Source organism: Barbus barbus, assembly GCF_936440315.1.
Source record: "Barbus barbus genome assembly, chromosome: 23".
In the NCBI taxonomy this organism is placed as follows: domain Eukaryota; kingdom Metazoa; phylum Chordata; class Actinopteri; order Cypriniformes; family Cyprinidae; genus Barbus; species Barbus barbus.
Window position 1 is genome coordinate 24,912,174 of NC_136751.1, and position 16,107 is coordinate 24,928,280.

Consider the following 16,107-nt stretch of genomic DNA (forward strand, 5'->3'; position numbering starts at 1 on the left):
TCTATACCACAGATCATGGCGTACACATAGACTCAAGTTCTGTCATAAATCAGCTTTCCATAGTTTATCATTTTCCATAACAGCAAGACAGCATTAAAGGTCATGGCCCACAAATACAGTCCAAACACAGACTCTTCCACAAACTTAATTGTGAAAATATGCACCACAGAAATGCTGTGACAAGAAAACAGATGCTTTTTTCTGAGACCTAACTGAAAAATTCTAAGCTTGTTGTCTAGAGTGTTGATATTATATGAGACAAATAAATGCACATTTTGACCCAGTTATGTGTGACTCATCTGTGTTATCTCAGGTCTATTCAATGAATCACAGCATCTATGGAAAAATGTTATGATTGTAAAGAGAGCCAGAACAATACAACTTCACCACTTTTAAAATCAACCTTTTCATTAAGTTTCATTAAAATTAAATGAGACTGTTGTGTGCTATTTAGGACTAAGGACAGCTATATTTCTATATTGCTCTCAAATCTGCATGATGCAACTGAGACGCATCGAAAAAGTTGATAACTTAAGATTTTTTATAACGAAATTACAAATGGTTATCCATTTTTAATAAATGTAAAATATTTTTCATGAAGCAAAAATAAATGTGTCACTTATGCCCTAAACTTACTCTTCATTTAAATGTTTGACTTCCTGGATTTCTATAGATAGGTTCATATTTGCATGGCTTTCTATAAATAGAAATGTGTGGTTGATAAGAGATATTGACACCAGAATTAAACCAATAACCAAAACACCAAGATTCATTCGACAAACCTTTTTTTGAATAATATCCAACAAAAGATTTGCTCAAAGTTTTAGGTTTTACAAATACTTTAAGCATCTTACTCTAATTAACTCTCCCTTGAAACTGCAAAAGCTGGAAACTTGTACAGTTGATCCATATAAAGACTGCATCAAACCAATATATTGAACAAGTACAAAAAGTTTTGCATAAACATTATAAAAAACTTGCGGTACACACTGATTACCACCCACACACACACCCCACACACTACACTTAAACAGCAATCATTGCTAAACTGGTGCAGATTGCTAGAATTCCAGATGGTTGTGACCAACAACCACAAACTGTATAATAAATTTCAAGGCAAAGAAAACAGTGATTATTATATCCCCACTGCTCCATCCCGTCATGTGCTTTTAGGCTTAATAATGATTTAGAGATACTGAAATGCCTGCTGCAGCAGTTATTTTAGTACGTCAACTGTTTGAAAAGCAGCATGATATCCAAAATCTTAAACCATATAATCTAAAACTCTAATAATGAAAGTTTTGGACATGCTCAGCCAGGTGCAAAGACGTTTCATGCCCTGGTAAAACTGATTCAGTGTTATTCATAACTAAAGAATTTCATTCATGAATTCCAGTTACCCAAACGGAAAACATTTGCATTATGCAGAGAGCAACAGAACTTCTGTTTAAGACTCTATATAAGCTCTGCAATGTCATTCAACCGTTTACTCTGTCTGTTAGGTTTCATTAGAAATGTAAATTACACCAGACACACCTTTCAGACTGAAACCGGCTGAGGAAACAACCGCGTGTCATCTTACATATCATCTCCCGCTTTACAGCAATGTAAACAGACGCGGTAGTTACTGTACGTGACTGTGCACAGTTGCCTTGTCTCAGAAAAAGACAACAAGACCGTAATCCGGTGAATACAGCATGCTGATCTAATCCCACGCGGTGAGGGTGGGGTCACTCCGACTCACAGGGTAAACAAGCCTCCAGACAGCAGGGCCGTGACTGTCGTGACTGACCCAGACCTGCCAAAGCTTTGGCTTTACCTGCGTTAATCAATCAATGACAGCACACAAACCGGCAAACTGCCCCCCTGATGTGAGATCGACGGGGTAAATCACTGATTACACGGTGAAGTTAGACTACTTAAAGGAACTGTTCACCCAAAACTGAATTATGTCATCATTTACTCGATCTCATTTGGATTTAAACCTCTTTTGTGCAACACAGGAAAAGGAAAAAAACTCACATTTTAAGGGGGGAAAAAAATGCAAAACTGGCCTGAAGTCAGGAGCTTGCGCCAACCAAGCAGAGGAAAAGGTGGACTCCAAGTGTGAACGGAATACAAATGATCTTCAATAGGCCTGTAACCCAAAACTCTCAGTCAGATGCTAAGCACTTCAATGGACTTTCATTAGAAGGAAAACAAACACATACTGAATTAGGTGAAATAAAAGATTCTTTTGTGGAGTCAACAAGAGGACAACTGCAAAAATAATAGAAACTGATCTTAAAAGGAAGACTGGCTCACTACTACTATCCCGAAAGCACTCACGAAAACAAAAAGCTGAAACATAACACACGTGATGTCAAAGCAGGAACATTTCCCATCACCCAAAGGATGAAGGTTCAGTCCAAAAAAAATATACACCCTTTGAGATAAGGTACTTCTGAAGTCCATAATAAATGATACTCATTAAGATTACTGCAATGCCAATAATAGAACGTTTTACATATCTGGCATAACATTGAAGTAGAATTATGGGAGCTTAAAGGGGATCATTTTTGGTGAAAAAAAAAAAAAGAGCACTTGATACTATGAAAACATACAGTAATTTAAAGAAATTAAAACTTCAGTCCAAAAAGACTTTTACTGAAACTAAGCTTCAAATATGGCTCGATCTGAATTTCCACAGCTTTCTAATACCAGACAATTCAGAACATCACAGTTCCAGTTAAAACATATCCAATATCAATATTAAGTGTGACTGTTTTGGGCACAAAAACAACAAGAATATGTATACATAAAAAAAGAATATGCCATTATTCCATTAAAGCGGACTCAACAAATCAAAACAAACTCCTCCAAGCAAGAGTTCCACGGCAAAAGTATAGTGGCAAAGAAAGCAAAGCCTTTAGCCAAAACCAACATCACTGGGTTCTGTAGGAAATCACTATTGTGTCTCTCTGGATTCTTCCAAATAAACAGCATGTGTGGAGACGGTCGCTTAGGAAGTGTAGATGAGGAGGCGACAGAGAGAGGAAGGAAGAATCCTTTGCCAGTCGGTAGAAGTGAATGTGGGCAGAGCGTGGCGGCACCCTGGCACTGTAACGTCTTATCTGAATGAGACATGCAGGCATGCTGAGGAATAGACTGGCCTATCAGTCGTGACAATGTCAGGGAAGTTTTTCCACCTCTTCTCTGTTTTTAAGATAAGGGCAAAACAGGGTCACTGGGAACTTTAAAAACAGCTAGTTCCACCAAAAATTAAACTTTTGTCATTTGTCATTTTGTCTTTTTCTCACTCTAAAGTCTTTCCAAACCCTGTTTGATGATCTTTCTTCCACAGAACACCAAAAACATACCAAAAAATACGTTTTTGCAAAACAGGAAAGTAGAAGCTTTTGTCTGCCATGGGATGCCATGGGGACTTTTTTTTCCTGGCAAATGAGAGTTTCTCACAATTCAGATTTACAAATTGCAATTTCAATTAATAAATTCTAGTGTACATAATATATGTGCGTACTGTGTATATTTATTATGTACATAAAAAAAATACACATGTATTTAAGAAAAAAAAAATAATAATAAAAATAATAATATATATATATATATATATATATATATATATATATATATATATATATATATATATATATATATATATATATATATGGGCCGGGACTCGATTAAAAAAAATTATCTAATTAATTAGAGGCTTTGTAATTAATTAATCGAAATTAATCACATTTTAATCGCATATAAATATTTGACCTGAGAACAGTGAGAAGTAAGTTTTTTCATATGGATTTTTAGTATACCATTGAATAATGAATGAATACATAAGCTTAAGCAACAAAATATTGTTTATTTTTGTTCAACCAAGTCCAACAGACCAGTGCAATATTGCCATTAAGTGTAGCAATAGGATATTTAGAAATATAGTAGCCTACATTTCAGAAATTCAGGTACCCTATAGGTAGGTATACCTTCTGTAAACTGTTTTTTTAATTAAAACACAATACTTTCAAGTACATTCAGAACATGAGGTGATACTTGAGGCTCGATGTGCTGCGGTGATATGCGAATTCCTTGTTGCATAGCTTGCACACAACCATGCTCTTATCGACGCTTCCATCCATTCGTTTTTTATAACAAAATTTCCCATCCACAGGGCCAACCAAAGCGGTCTCATCAGCTTTTGTCCATGTTCACTGTCTGAACGCTAGTTGGTGCTCCAGTATAATCGGTCCGCCGAAACTCATCCAGTGAGAAACATTCCGCGGTGCAAAAATAAGTGCGATTAAAATGCGTTAAAAAAATTTAACGCGTTATTTTTGTGTAATTAATTAATCTAAATTAACGCGTTAAAGTCCCGGCCCTAATATATATGCATGTAAATATTTTCAAAATATTTATTGTATGTGTGTATTTACACAGTACACACATGTAAACAAAAAAGTTTTATTTTGGATGCAATTAATCACGATTAATCATTTGACATTGCTAATAAATTCATAAAGTATATATCTAGCTTTTTTCTCAGTGTCACAGTTCTGACCTTTTCTGTTATCACCATGGAATAAAAAAAGGTTTCCAACATTTTCTCTCGCAATTCTGACTTTCTTTTTCATTTTGAGATTTTAAATTTGCAGTTACCTTTATTTTTTTTATTCTATGGTGGAAACATGCTCCCACAGAAATGAGCAAGCTGGACACAGATTATAACTTTCTGAGTTCCATGAAAGTAAATCAAATGTGTTTTGAAAGACATAAGTGTGACAAAATTGTGCCAATTTAAATTTCTAGGTGAACTAGTTTCTAGGTGAGCTAGTAAGGGAAATAAAAGGAACAAGTGAAACTTGAGGCTGAGGTGGTAAACAAGCAAATTTCATCTAATTTTAGCAGTTGTGAACCACCTGAAACCTAATGCAGTGTATAAGTCAATAAACAGCAAGAAGAGCTGTCATCAAGAGCTGTCCTGTCATCTTTCCTAAACTTATTCTAACAGCATCAGATGTCCACTCTGATCTCATTGGATTTTATACAGCTCAGAGGGTTCTGCAGATTGAGGAAGAGTGTTTATGCAAAGGCTTTTAGAGAGTAATCACATGCTATTTGACAGTATCAGCTGATACACTTTGCCTGACCTTAATGCAGCACAGTACAGCATAGTAGGATGATGTCATCAAAGACACGCTTGCATGGATAAAAAGAGTGAAGGTTAAAGTGGCATGTATAAATGTTGCACGCACCACAAGATGCACCAAACGGAACTGCACAAGGATTATTTATTTCCAAGCAGGTTCCCCAAACACTGCCATTGATTGGACAGACAGAGTTTAGCCCAAACTCAAGCCACTGATTGAGAATAATTGCTATGTGGAGCTGGTCTGGATTTCAACTTAAAGTAAATAAAAAAGAAAAAAGACAGGTTCCTTAAAAGCAAAAAAGCCTTCAGTGACACTGATTGATTATCATCGACTCAGAGGTCTTTTGAAACACATCCACACATTACTCATTCCTGGACAAACCTTTTCACATAAATCTGACATTTCAGTAGAAACTACATTATTTTATTATCTAGTCCTCTCACAGGTTTTTGCTCATAATACAAGTGTTAGGTCATAAAGCAAAAAGCTGCTATTTCCCATGATTCCAGCAGTACGCAGGCAAACATTTTCAAACTGAACTCAAACAGTCACAGGAAAACATGCCGGACTAACATCTCTGGCATCTTACATGACTCATTAGATTCCAGCGATGTTCATAACTCAACAGACGCAGTGGGCAGTAAGCTAGAGGAAGTGCTTATACAGTCTTCCTAATTTAAAACAAGTTTAATCTACTGCAGTTCTTTCCATTAGAGGTGCAAGAGTCCCCTGTCAATCTGAAGACAACCACTTCCCTTTGCACCCATACGCATATAAAATTTATAACAATACATCAAGGCCGTGTGCTACGTGATCAAGTTTTACATGAGTTTAAAAACGCACGAGCACCTTGTTTGTATCCATAAAAAGTGATAAGAGTGGCACAAAGCTACATATCAATTCTTATCTCTGATACCACGTACGGATCAAATCAAGTTAACAAGGATCAAAATCAAGTTAACTAAAATCAAGTAGCCATTATTCTACTTTCCAAATTCTGTATATAATCATAGTAAATTCACAACTTCAAAAATGGCAATCGTTAAGGACAAAATAAAAAAGTAAAAATTAGATTAAGCACAAATACTGTACATCAAGATCAACCAATATTGCTTTTTAGACAGACAGACAGACAATAAAATAATTCATAATGTATAAGTAAAATCTTAATAATCTTGATAGATTACACATACATTCACTTTTTAAATTAATTTAAGAATTCAAATTAATAGAAAACATTCAAACAAAAGACATGAACAGAACTTACTCTACAGTCACAAGGAGTAAATTAAATCTCTTTAATTCCACTTCTGTGACATTTCCATTACAACCTCTGGCAAAGCTAATGCACAATTTGAAAATCAAAAATGTTGGCAATAAATCCCTGAAGTGCCGCTGCCTAAACAACAGGCCTTTAGCCAACAGTTGCAGACATCTCCTTTTAAGGCCAACTCAGTGCCCACAGCATGATCTTCACTATCTACCAGCCTGCAAAGGAGAACTCTGGTGTAAATAAATCATGGTGGACCTCCAAAAAGGCAATCTAGTGGGTCTTCTTACTGGTAAATTTTACATAACTTTCATTTAACTGGTCAGTCTACACAGTCTCTTCATGTCTGGCTCCAGGTCAAAAAAACAAACAGCCTCTCTCTCCCTCTGATGGCTGCTGTTAGAAAGTCAAACGTCTAATCTAATCTAAACCTGGTGTAGATGCCAAAATAATCAGCTGGGTTTGAGCTGAGTCAGCAAAAGAGTCTTCCTCGCTCTCGTTTTTCACTGACCTGACTGTGAACAAAGACGCAAGGATGGTTTATGGTAAAAAGGATCCATCAGTATATTTGCAACTTTATGATCTTCTCAATAATATTAAGAAATTATAGCATTAACATAAGCCAATCCATATTGAAATACCAGTCCATTAGAAGAACTAACGTTTATATTCACTGCATGTAAACAGCATGCCTGCAATACATCAGTGTTAAACATCAACATCAAATCAATAAAATCCATTAGTGCCACATAATGAGTCTTCATGGGATGGGAAAAGGCCCTATATGGAAATGTGGGTCAGCAAGACAGATGTCAAGATTATAGAGCAGGGGTGCCCAAACTCGGTCCTGGAGGGCCGGTGTCCTGCAGAGTTTAGATCTGACTTGCCTCAACACACCTGCCGGTAAACTTCTAGTATGCCTATTGCCTAGTAAAAGCTTGATTAGCTGGTTCAGATGTATCCAGAGCTGAACTCTGCAGGACACCGGCCCTCCAGGACCGAGTTTGGGCACCCCTGTTATAGAGTCTCAGTCAATGTCAAGTTTTACATTTATCTTATGATTGGTCATGGGCAAACATCACAGCATGATGAGATTATCAGAAGCACAGGTGATGATGTAATATCCTTCACTAACGTGTTAGTTCAGTGAGGACACAACACATATTTCTCCATGAAGGACCAAAGGAATCCTGCATGGAACGCAGCAGTCTAAACAAACACATGCATAATTCACTAAATATCATATTTCACATTTTGCACACAAGCAGTAAACCACCATTTGTTGTTTTTGTATATTTAACACTAACAAGCATTATACAGATTAATTTATGTGCACTGAAATAGTTCCACATGTCAATGTACACAAACAACTGACCAATTGTTTATTAAAGAAACAGTTCACAGAAAACTGAAAATCCCCCATTTACTCATCATAGTGATTCAATATGTCTGACATCATAACAGACTCGAGCACCGTTTATGTAAAATATGAAATGGATGTGAATGGTGACTCGGGCTGTCACGCAGCGTACATTTTTTGTCTTACAGAAGAAATAAAGTAATATAGATCTGCATAACAGGAGGGCGAGTAAATTAAGACATCATTTTTTATTTAAAGGTGAAGTACTACAATAACAATGTTATGAAACGTAAACAAACCGGCGTCTAGGTTCGCTGGAGTGCGCACGCGAGTTATTTCAAATGTCGTTATCGCTTATCAACCGTTGAAACGTAAATAATAAATCAACCGACTTTTCATCTTATTCTACTGTTGGTCAGTGTGTCAAAAGATTTAACTATTTATCTTCGCAAGAGAGTTGGATAGAGCACGAGCATCATCTCTGTTTACCGGTGATAGAAATGTTATTTAGGGTTGGATCTTGTACATGAATCTATAGAACCTCTAACTTATACATAACCGATCAGGGGTGCGTTTCCCAAAAGCAACTATGGTCGCAAATTAAGTCGTTACCAATAGAGTTCAATGGGACTTACCACCATACTTAACTAACGATGCTTTTGGGAAACGCACCCCTGAATGATTCGTTCACGAATCGGACTGAACTGGACCGAGCGGAACTCACTGATTCAATGAACCGAGAAGAGTTGATTTCAAACATGTCCGATACGTAATGAACGATAACCGATCTGATACTATGAGCATGTGGGGTGAACCGAGGATTTGACAGATGGGACGAATTTATTTTAACAGCTGAATCGCAGAAACGTTGTGGGTGCAAGTTTAACACAACAGTTTTGTCCACATATATGAGAAACTGTTGCTTTTAGTAAACAAAAGTTACTAAAACGATTAATTTAAATGTAATGCAAGTGCAAAATATGATTAGGTTCTAAAAAATAAAAAAATAAAAAAACTGAATAATGGCTGAACTGGGACACATGATTAGCAACACACTTCTTAATAAAACTTAATCGAAAACAACTAATTAAACGACAATAATGAATCGGTTTTGACCCGGTTCTTTAAAACAAACTGTTCAAAAGAACCGGTTCGCTGAAACGAGTCGAACTTCAACAAAAGTAGCCGTTTCTGAACAACAATCACCGCAGTCGGTGCTTACCTTTATTTCATGGATCCAATAATAAACAAGGACACGCTTTTGCCTGTGCACTTCCCAAGAACAGTGACATTATTTATTATTCCACGTGTCCGTCTTGAAGTCGTTCCCAAAATCCCAAACCAGAGCCAAACATTTTAACCGACAGACGCGTGTACTAGAGTGTGTCCGTTCATACTGCTGCAGCAGAAAGGCGCTAATGCCAGAGAGACGGAGGATCCCACTATGGAGCAGCAGAGGGGGAGGAAACAAATCCAACCTTAATATTTCTCTAACGAGTAAACAGTCACGTATCAGATGATAATAGTCCACAAGGCAATAAAGTATAACCTTCAGTCGATGTTGAATTTATTCCTCTGCATTTCACTCTAAGAGCAAAACCCTTCTTCTTGGCTTCATCCCCCCTACTCCTGGCAACAATGGGCGGGACATTGCAACAGTTTAATCTGATTGGCTTTCTCAAATGACGTCACCAGGCAAGGTCGTTCACAAATTTAAAAATTATTTGGGATTATTTACTTTTTCTTTTGTCTTGTTCGTTTATATTTTTGTGTTCTTATCTGTATGTTACCTTGTTCTGCAATAAAAAAAAATAATAATAAAAAAAATGATTTGGGACTCCTCGTGTTTGTAATCTGTTTAGTGTTTGAAGACTGCACCTGCTTCTCTCATTATTTCGGGTTGATGTCACCTAATTATTCATGATTTCTTATTATTATTAGCTGTCATTTATTAAAAGTTTTCAATTGTTTTTATTTTATTTTTTTTTTCCACCACAGGTCACCATGTTTCCTTATTGTGAATTTTTATTCACAGTAAATTAAGACAATTGTTTTGTATTGCAAGTGTTCTGAAAATTGTGTGCATTTCCAGAACAGAAATCTGATCAATGGATAGAGACAAGTTCAGAATTCTTAACATTAAAGTTTTAAAGAGGGCATTTTGGATGTCTCATTTTATCACTTCATAAATCTGTCCAGACAAAAAAGTTTAATCAGGAATAAAATGTTATATAAATCAAGCAATTGATATATGATACGCCCTACTGCAACAGTGCAATGTGCTATTCAGTCTGGAAGGGGAGCAGCCACTGTCGTCTGCGGTGGTTAGGGTACACTCCACTGTGAGCTCTGTGATTTTGCCCAGTCTTATGGAGTTAAGTGTGTCAAATGTCAGCTGGTTGAGAAAATTCAGTGTCCCTTCATCCAAGTCTGGGAAAATGAAAAAAGCTTGGTTCCTTAATCATTCTCTTTGGTTTTCTAAACCAAATACAGGCCCAGAAAAGGCGAGGACGTCTTATAAAAGTTGTATTTATTTTTCTGACAGACTTAAAGCAAGTTGGATTCACTGTGTTGACAGGCTTCAAGGAAAGATCCCCAGACAGCAACATAGTGTTGGCCCAGATCCGGCCCACATCCGGCTCGTGTGAAATCCATGCGGGGCAGATGTGGGCCGGATCTGGGCCGACACTGCTTGCTGTCTGGGTCTGGAACTCACAAAAAATAAACATAATGCAGTACGACTTGTTTTTCTTTCAAAGAACCAAAAAATGTCCGATGATTTTTAGAAAAGACTGTTGGGAAATCATAGTTCACAGGAAGCAAGTGAAGCAAACAAATGTTATGAACTGCAAACAGAAAACAAAACTTTTATGTAATGATGGAAGGGAATGGTGAATGTTCTTGAACATGACTCAAAGGACAAATACAAAGATAACATTATAAAAATATCCACTTATCTGTTGATGTACACCTGTTTGAGGTGTTTCTGAGTATGTGATTGTATATAACTTTAAATGGAAAACACTGTTCCTCTCTTTGAATGTTAAGTTCTTATAATACAATCAGCTCCACACACTCACAATACTCACTGAACACCCACTTAAAAAAGCACATTGACCAGTGATTACAGAGCCTTGAAGGTGAAGGGTGTATCTTTTTATATATAATGTCTATTTTAAATTACACATTCATTCTACCATTATGCCTTAATGGAAAGATGCAGAGTATGATTCAGGTTATGCTATGAAAATCAGTAACATACTGATCTGTAACAAAGCATGTATATGTAAGCCAAAACTACTCCCCAAGGTTATGTGCCATATTGTGATTTCTTTCTCTTTTTTTTAAGTGCATAGATTCCAGTGCAGATGGTTTTAGTTTATCTCTCTATGTTGAGCAAGAACATCAACAACAGCTTTATCCTGCCTCTGTTATGCCACACTAAATCTGCTATCCATCAACACAAGCTGCTCTGAGAATCTTTCTTCACTCCATAAGTGAAGATAACTTTTTAAAGAATGAATAAATACTATATATATATACAGTGGTGTGAAAAAGTGTTGCCCCCCTTCCTGATTTTTCATGTTTGTCACACTTTAATGTTTCAGATCAAATTGAAATATTAATCAAAGATAACACAAGTAAACACAACATGCAGTTTTTAAATGAAGGGTTGTTTTTTTTTTACAAAATCCATGGCCCTGTGTGAAAAAGTGTTTGCTCCAAAGTGCACTCCAAAGTAATAGATTTACAATCATACTTAAATTGTCCCAACTACTGTACATTGAAGTATTTCTCCTTTTCTAGATTGATTTAAAGAGTGCTCCCAGATCCCATCAGCAGATTTCACAGCTTAACTAATGTGAAAAGAACATTCTTTGGTAGTGAAGTCAGTTGGAAAGAGAGCAGCATATTCTCTAGAATCCTTAGCACATTCCTGTGGTGCTCCTCTAAAATAGATTTTATTTAGATCTAACTTTTTATTATAGGATGATGCTAACCTGTACAAAAATAGATCGCTGAAGGACGTTACATTGCTATGTGTTTACTAAGGTGTTCTGAGGGAATGCATACTCACTGGCCCAAATCGAAACAAACAAGTCTTTTCTCTTGCAAGTTTTCACCTAGAAATTCATATCTACAGCACAAACGATGCAGGGATGAGTTACGTTCCAAAAATTAATAAATGAGGTTAGTGGTTTGCTCAAATCCCAAACCCTAAGGATGAGTACTAGTAATAGTGATACTTCCGTCAGCACTAATTAGGTCATTATTGCTCGTAGAGGGATAATTTGAGGGCTTTCAACCTAAAATCTAAATTAAGTATGAGCAAGTTAAAGGCTAGGTTTCTCAGACTAGACACATAATTCATCTGACAGTCTACATCTGTTTGGTGTTAGACAAAGAAAATAATTTACGGAAGAGAATCTAAATACTGCATTCCACACTTAATCTACAGTTCAGAGTAAAATAAATGCCTGTGTTCCTGTAAAACAAAGAAGCCCAACATAACCCGAAACAAAGGCTCTGTCTTTAAAGATGAAAAGATGGACCAACAGCTGCTACAAGATTTACAGATGCAACAGATAAAAAGCTGTAGGCTTTTGTGTGATTTACTGAGGAGTGCAAAACAAAACACTTCTAATGAAAAGTCAATAGCACAGGACATCCAACAGTTACTGTTATAAATCATATCCCATTGCATTACCATGGTAAAGTAGCATTTAAAATCATTTAGGTCTACATCAAGCAGTGTCAAGACACAACTTGACATCTGATAGGAGACAATAACTCTTTTAAATGTTGTGAAGGTGAAATATTAAAATATGACAAGGTGTATGTGAAATGACTGGCATCAGAATGCATATGCATCCTTCTCCAAATACACTGTATATAAAACCTGTGACCTTACATGTTCATGCTTTAACCTTTTGTTTGTATCTTTCATACATGGGTGAACCAAAAACATGTCCAGGTCATAGCAAAAAAAATATATATATATATATATAAAAAGTATTATGCTCATGCTTTTTATATTTTTTGAACCAATAAGCTTGTTTACCATTAAAAAAAATCAGCATTTTATAAAAACAAAACAAAATATTATAATACTACATTTAAATTTATTAATTTAGCAGATGCTTTTATCCAAAGAGACTTTTACAATTGAGGAATACAACAAGCGATTTATCATAAAGAGGAAAATAAACACAGGAAATGCTTGTAATACAAAGTTTCAGGAATATTAACCTTCATAAATTAATGATTATTTTATGGTATATTGTTAAAAATATTTTTAAATAAATGTAAAATATTTAAAAATAGTATTTAAATTATTACAATAGTTTGTCAATTTATTGGTAAATTAATATAAATTATTGAAATAATAAAAATGAATCACCATAAATTTAATAGCAGAACCACAAACTATTTACATTTTTAGTAATTTAAAGTCATTTTCATGCTTTGACCTTGTGTTTGTGTTCATAGTAGTTATTGCCAGTCCTAGCGAGAGTTCGCAGAAATGATTCCATAAAAAATCTGTTCTCAGTATATCACTGTTACATTTGCAAAATGGCATTTGTTTTGCAAAAATAACTGAATTATGCATTGATCATACAAACATTAATTTGTAATATATCTTCTGTTTTTATTGGATTGTATCCTGTGTACCTAAATGCAATATCATATCTAATGTTTCATTTTTCATGTTTTTATAATCAGATTCTCGTGCAGTCTGCTGATACTTCATGCATCAAAGGAGATCTCTCTGCAATATACCAACATTGTATCCTCCTCCAGCACCACAAGGACGTTCCACATATGGATGCTCTACAGCAGAACAGGGCGACCCAGAATTGTGCCTGTATTTGGTACAGAGCACACAAGGCCCAGTTCCTCCATCACAACCGTAGAAGCCGTGCTGGCAGGCGTTATAAAAAGCTAATCCCACAGAGACTTCATCCCAGGTTATGAAAACGCAGTCGCAGGGATCCACCCATAATATTCCAGCTGTCTACCTGGCAACCGTCTATATCGCACACTAGCACATGCAGCATCTCATATTTAAATTGATATGTAATGATGTCATCCACTGCAACAAAGCAGCCAGTAAAGATGCCTCTTATTTATTCACCAGCATGCACACTAAGCAGTACGCAGTCAAAGCAAAGAAGCCAAGTGAACGGCACTTACTGCGATCTCTGACAGCTGCTGGGAAGAGTGTGTTTATTTTAGGCTTTCTCTCCTCTCTTTTTCTTTCTCTCTTCCTCCTCTTCTCATAACAGCAAGATACAGGCTGGACCAGTGCTGGTTGCTGTGGTTACTGGAAGGGGAATGTGTCACGTGACCAGGAGGGAAAGCAAAAGCAGGCCCCTCCTCCCTACAGTGTCACTGGTTACAAAGAAAATCCTCCCTGCGAAGACACAATGGGCGTCTTGAGGAGGTGGGTGTGGTGATCTGAGGAAAGGCAGGGGTTAAGCGCGCCTTACGGGTACGAAATGTACCAGCAGGCTGCCAGGATACAGAAATAACACACAACAAGATGGCCAGGCATTCCTGTACCCTCCCAAGTGTGGCAGCTTGACCCGCTGGCCGTGAGCGGGCACTTCAGCCGAGAGAGGTTATTTAAATCACTACAGACACCGGACAGATGCAGTGCCGTTCTTCACTGGGCTAGATTTGTGAGATATTTTATGACATGTGCAAATGTAGGCAGCGCAGATATGAAAAGCAGCATACTGTAACCTGCATATGCTGTTACACATATCTGTGTAATATGTGGGGTTTGTAAACTGAGTTATATATGGGTGAATCTCACAAAACCTGTCAAGAACATGGCCGGGCCATATTTCACCTAAAAAGAAAAAAAATTGTATTATGATTAAAGCCAGTTTTTAGGACCAATTAGATTGTTTGACATTATTTTCTTAAAAAAATAAGCAATACGTCACCATAAATTCTCATAACTGTTAAGTAAACACTTTAATTGTTATTATTTAATAAAACGTTTTTTATAAACCTTATTAACATGAATAAATATTCATAAATTATATGATATAATATAATATAATAATATATTATATATTATATTATTAATAATATCAATATCTATTATGTCTTATTAAAATTATTTATACAATGATAATATTTAAAGTATTTAAATATTATTTAAATATCCTGTTGTTAAAGTAATTTAATTTAAATTTAATGATGAGAATAACCATAAATGAATTATTATTAGAAAAATGAATAATCTCTGACAAAAACAATTATAAAATACATTACAGTAATGAGAATTAAAGTACTTGATTACCATGAAAATAATTTCACAATGTAAATTTTAACAGTTCTAAAAATAACCTAGAAATGTATAAAAACATAAATAAAATTGTAAATTATAAATACAATATAAATAATATTTATTTATAGGTTTTATTTTTAGAACTATTAAGATTTACATTCATATATAAAAAATTTAATAAAATCAAAAAAGAAGAAATTATAATTTTTCCTTCTTATAAGATATGTTATAATAATCTCTAGTTTTTTTCTTTTGATTTTAGAGCAAATTTGAACCTGGACATGGAGATGCACCCTTTCAAGTACACCCTGTATTCAAGATGGATTGACTAGTTTGGGAAATGAAACCCACATACTCAAATTAGACTGAGGTGCAGAGTCTCATGTCTGGTTTAGTCTGCAAGGTTTAAGTCTGGTAGTTGTTTGAATAGCCTGTGGGTAGCATGGGAACTGAAAGAATAACAGTTATGAGGACAATGATGTGTGCATCTGGTGAATTGTTTTGTTCAGCAGTTTGTGACCGATACCATGATCTGCTCCTTTGTGACCTGTAGCAAAATCGGGCCTGTAACAATAAATGAGTGACTATTCTTTTATCAGTTGATGGCAAGTGAGAGCTGTATATAGAGCTACCTGTTACTAGTCCATCTGAATGAGTCCTTTAACACAGAAATGTTGCCTTTTTTTAGCCTAAGATAACGGCAAATGTTTCTTGCCACTGTTTTAGTGAAGATAAGAAATATTCTACACAGGACAAAATGCCAAAACAGGCACGTAGATGAAGTTAAAGTGCTGCAATTACATGATAAGAAACAGCCACAGATTTGTGGTAGTTTTACAGGCAGGAAAACTGAACTGCGCTCAGAAAGCAGAGCTGTTAAAGTCATTTAAATGCCTCACTGAAAACAGAAAAAAAGACATTACACACTGTGAAACCGTTCGCTTCACACTTGGTTTGAAAATGCTTGAGTGTGTTTGTAGGAAGTGGCTTTTTGAGTATACTAAGACATAAAAGATGTGGCTGCGGT

General features: G+C 35.8%; 1 protein-coding gene across 2 annotated transcripts in view; it reads right to left on the minus strand.

Moving 5' to 3' along the window:
* Positions 1 to 9,417, minus strand: part of LOC306842526 (protein-methionine sulfoxide oxidase mical3a-like) — a 66,280-nt gene extending 56,863 nt beyond the window's left edge. The window contains exon 1 of one of the 2 annotated variants that reach the window (XM_079373453.1): positions 9,000 to 9,417. The gene's annotated coding sequence lies outside the window, so the exon portion shown is untranslated. The remainder of the gene's footprint in view (positions 1 to 8,999) is intronic. The other variant, XM_079373454.1, reaches the window with a different exon arrangement.
* Positions 9,418 to 16,107: the final 6,690 nt, after the last annotated feature.